A 5,293-nucleotide genomic window follows, 5' to 3' on the forward strand; every position below is an offset into this window, starting at 1 on the left:
GTAATGTCGGTGGAGCGGGGGAGGGTGCGCGGGGTGCGGGGGGTCGGCGGCGGCGGTTGAGTAGGGGAGGGGTGCGGGGGGTCGGCGGCGGCGGTTGAGTAGGGGAATCGAGGGTGCGGGGGTCGGCGGCGGTGGCCGGTGGACCGAGAGGTGCTCGGCGGCGAGGGGGGCCGGATCTGGCGAGGTGGGATAGCGATCGAGATGGAGGGGGATCGAGATCGAGTGTCCATGAAATTTAAAAATATTCATGATAGTTCAAAAAGTGCCCATGAAATACAATCGAGAAATGAAGGCTACGATTTAAATACAATCGACCTTAGCTAGCTATCTGTTCACAATCTTCTTTCCCTTCTTTTTCGCAAATGGAGTTCTTCTGTGGAACGGACGTCCTTTAGGTAGGGTGGTCCTGCTTCTTCTTGTGGTGTATGCTGCTACTTCATCATTGTCGTCATGTTTGATCCTCGGGTCACCGTACTTGTCGAAGTCTTGCTCATTGGCTACTCCATCCATTCCGATGATCTTCCTTTTGCCTCTCCTCACGACAACACGACTGGGCTTTGACGGGTCGGTAATGAAGAAGCATTGGTACACTTGGGAAGCCAGTACCCATGGCTCATTTTTCGCGGTGACGTTTGCGCCCGCGGTTTTGGATTTGGCTTCGGGTATAACCATGATGGTGAAATACCGGTCTTCTTTTAGGACGCTCTTGGCCCATCTGACACGAAACATCAGGACCTTCTCTCCAGCGTAGCTCAGCTCCCAGATCTCCTCGATCCTTCCGTAGTATCTGTCCTTGTCGTTACCGGTGTAGGATTCCATCGTTACCCCGGAGTTCTGATAACCATCGCTCTTCATGTCCTTGGCCTCGGTGTAGAATGTGTAGCCGTTGATATCGTACGCCTCATAGGTCATCAGGTTGTGCTCAGCGCCCTGTGACAAGGCGAATATGAGTTGTTCTTCCGCGGAAGAATCCTCATGTAAAGGGTACGACAGAAGCTTCTGCTTGAACCAACGCGTGAAACATGAGTTGTGCTCTTTGAGTATATCTCCGTCCGTCCTCTGTTGGCCTCGGTCATTGTACGTCTTCTTAATAAAGGTTTTGTGCTGTACCACCCAAGGATCGACCACGTCTATGTGTTGTAGCGTGACTAGGTTTGCTCTTTCAAAGTCGGCGAGTCGACCCTCGAAGTCGACATGCATTTCGCGACGACCCTCACGGTGACCCCATCCAGCGAGCCTGCCGAGGTGCCTGTTGACGGGCAGACCAACGGGGTTCTCGATGCCTAGATAATTCGTGCAGTAGGAGATGCACTCTTCGGTCAGAAAGCCCCTGGCTATGCTTCCCTCTGGACGTGACATGTTGCGAACGTATCCTTTGATGACACCATTCATCCTTTCGAACGGCATCATGCTGTGCAGGAACGTCGGCCCGAGTTGGATGATATCGTCCACGATATGGACCAGCAGATGCACCATAACGTCGAAGAATGCGGGCGGGAAGTACATCTCAAGCTCGCATAGTATCACCACGATCTCTTCCTGTAGCCTTCTGAGTTGCCTCACGCCAACAGACTTCCAAGAGATGACGTCAAAAAAGTTGCATAGGCCAAATAGGGTTTCACGGACGTGCGCGTCCATGATCCCACGGATTGCAACTGGAAGTATCTGCGTCATCAGCACATGACAGTCGTGAGACTTCATCCCGTTGAACTTCAGCTTCGCTGGGTCTAGGTATCTGCTTATCTTCCCCGCATAACCATAAGGAAGTTTTACTCCTACGAGGCAGGTGAAAAACTGCTCGATCTCCTCCTGACTTAGAGTGAAGCACGCGGGAGGGTAGTCATTTTCGGTCTTCTTGGCCTTCTTGCCTTTGCGACGACTTTCCGTGTCCTGCTTCGCCTCATCATCATCATCATCATCATGATCATCATATATAGCGTGAAGCTCCTGCCTGATGCCCATTGATTTCAAGTCTGCCCTTGCTTTCGGCCCATCTTTGGTCCTCTCTGGCATGTTGAGCAGGGTACCAAGTAGACTCTCGCACACATTCTTCATGATATGCATGACATCAAGGCTGTGAGGCACACGGTGGATCTTCCAGTACGGCAAGTCCCAGAAAACAGGCCTCGTTTTCCATACCTTCAGCAGCGGCTCTGGCGCCTTTCGCTTCTTTCCCGGCTCTGGCGCCTTTTGCTTCTTTCCCGGCAGTGGGCAGTCTTTCCAATTTTTCAACAGCTCGTCTATTTCCTCGCCGCTCCTCGTACGCGGGCGTCCTCAGGGTTCGGTTTCACCATCGAACAGATCCTTCCGTTTTCTCCACGGGTCATCATCGCGAAGCCACCTTCGATGTCCCATGAACACGGTTTTCGAAGACCCAGGATCTCTATCTAGCTGGCGATATGTTGTGTCATCCATGCACCTGACGCATCCAGAAAATCCGTCGACCACCTGCCCCGCGATATATCCGTAACCGAGATAGTCGTGCACCGTCGTGAGCAGCGCGGCTCTCATAGGGAAATATTCTTTTTCTGCGGCGTCCCACGTATTGGTTGGCGTTTTCCACAGTGTGTCAAGCTCCTCTTTCAGCAGCCCCAGATACGGATTGATGTCATTCCCTGGTTGTTTCGGTCCTTCAATTAGCATACTCATGTGAATGTACTTCCTCTTCATGCACAACCAGGGGGGAAGGTTGTACATCCACACAAACACAGGCCAGGTGCTATGTGTGCTTCTCTGGCTGCCAAACGGATTGACTCCATCGGTGCTCGCGCCCAGCACGATGTTCCTTGGATCGTTCCCAAATTCTGGGTCTTCAAAGTTCAACGCTTGCCACTGGCTCGCATCCTTAGGGTGACTCAGCATCTTGTCTTTTTTATCTATCTCCGGATCATTTGCGTCATCTTCTCGCTTCTTCTCCTCCCTATCCGCATGCCAACGCAGGAGCTTTGCTACCTTAGGGTCCGCGAAATACCGCTGCAGACGAGGAGTGATCGGAAAGTACCACACCACTTTTCGAGGAGCTTTCTTCCTCTTCTTGTATCGAGTGACGCCGCACACCGGACATATGGTAGACTCCGCGTGCTCGTCCCGATAAATGATGCAATTGTTCATGCACACATGGTATTTCACGTGCGGTAAATCCAGAGGACACACGATTTTCTTCGCCTCCTCCAAACTGGTCGGGCACTTGTTCCCCTCGGGAAGACGTTCGTGCCAGAATGACATGTTCTCGTCGAAGCATGCGTCGGTCATTTTGTGTTTTACCTTCATCTCCAGAGCCATGAGCGTTACTTTCAGGCGGGTATCCTCGGGCCTGCATCCTTCATACAATGGAGTAACTGCGTCTAACTCAAGTTGATCCATCTTGGCTTTCTCTCGGGAGGCAGCTCTTGCGTTATCCGTCTGCTTGAGAAGCAGCTCTTGAATATGAGGGTCCTGCACCCAGCCAATCGATGGTCCAGCGTCGTCTGCTCCGCCGGCATCATCATCTTCATGATCATGCCTGTCGACTGCTCCGGCATCTTCCTCATCATCATGTCCTGCATCTTCTACATGATGACTGTGTACAGCATCACCGTCGTGGTCATCTCCTGGGGATTCTTCGTCTTCTCGCCCGCCCGAGCCGCGGTGGTTGTCTTGCTGCCCTTCCTCATTTCTTGCCCGGCCCCCATGGACGACTTCGTAGTCATCTTCATCACCTTGCCACCGATAGCCATCCATGAAACCACGCAAGAGCAGGTGGTCCCGCACCTGCCCGGATTCCGGGTCCGCAATAAGGCTCTTTAGCTTGCATCTTCGACACAGACATCTTATCTCCGTCTCGTTCTTTTGAAGCATCTCGGCCTTCGCGGACCTCAAAAACCTATTCACGATGCCTTAGGTCATCATGCGGACCATGGTCGCCTGCGGGGTAGAGCAAAACGATATTTTAGAACCAAGAAAAAATTTGGCATGACTTTCCCTAAAAATAGGACCAAAAAGAATGCTTAATGCCAAAATTCTCGCCGAAACGGAAATGAATCAACATTCCGGCAAAATATTGGCAACTATCGAATTTCAAATACCGGTACACCTCCAAACACAAACACATATGCAACACCACAAACATATGCAACACCACGAACATACATAGATCTAGCTAGGCCATAAAAAGTGCATGTGCACATTGTTGTAGGGAGAACAACATAAATATAGCTTCCCCTCTTACTTACCTATCAAAACAAGGTAATTTAACCACTTAAATTGAATGAATCTATGATGTAAATGAGGTGAAAAAGAGGAGGCACCCGAGACAAGGAGGAGGTGGAGAGAATGAAGTGGGGAGAAAGTGAGTGTGGGTAGGAGAGACTGTCCAAAATATCTTGTTGCTGCCCACTTACTAATGGCGCACCAACTCTAAATGCGCCATTAGTAATCCAGGTTACTAATGGCGCACCTCCTGGTGGTGCGCCATTAGTAGTTTTGCAAAAAAAAATATACTAATGGCGCACTGTCCCACAGTGCGCCGTTACTAGTTTAAATTAGTAATGGCGCATGGTGGAACAGTGTGCCATTAGTAGTTTTGCAAAAAAAGGGAATAAAAAATATAATAAAAAACAACATTAGTGGCGCACTTTCCGGCAGGTGCGCCATTACTAGTTACAACTAGTAATGGCGCACTATGTCTGGATGCGCCATTAGTATGTTTGGACAGGCGCACTAGTTAAAAAAAATTATACTAATGGCGCACCCGGGGTCAGGTGCGCCATTAGTAGTTTCAACTCTAATGGCGTATCATAAGGTGGTGCGCCATTAGTATATACTAATGGCGCACCGCTTGTCTGGTGCGCCATTAGTGTCAATCCCATCTATAGCCCTTTTTCTAGTAGTGTAGAGATACTACTTGTGTTTCCAAATATCCTTAAACCCAGTTTTGCCATGAGTGTCCACCATATCTAACTATGGATTGAGTAAGATCCTTCAAGTAAGTTGTCATTGTTGAATGCAATAAAAATTGCTCTCTAAATATGTATGATCTATTAGTGTGGAGAAAATAAGCTTTATACGATCTTGTGATGTGGAAGCAATAAAAGCGACGGACTGCATAATAAAGGTCCATATCACAAGTGGCAATATAAAGTGACGTTCTTTTGCATTAAGATTTCATGCATCCAACCATAAAAGCACATGACAACCTCTGCTTCCCTCTGCGAAGGGCCTATCTTTTATTCTTGTCTTATACCTTATGCAAGAGTCATGGTGATCTTCACCTTTCCTTTTTACATTTTATTCTTTGGCAAGCACATTGTGTTGG

Source organism: Triticum dicoccoides, chromosome 3A (assembly GCF_002162155.2).
Source record: "Triticum dicoccoides isolate Atlit2015 ecotype Zavitan chromosome 3A, WEW_v2.0, whole genome shotgun sequence".
Classification (NCBI taxonomy): domain Eukaryota; kingdom Viridiplantae; phylum Streptophyta; class Magnoliopsida; order Poales; family Poaceae; genus Triticum; species Triticum dicoccoides.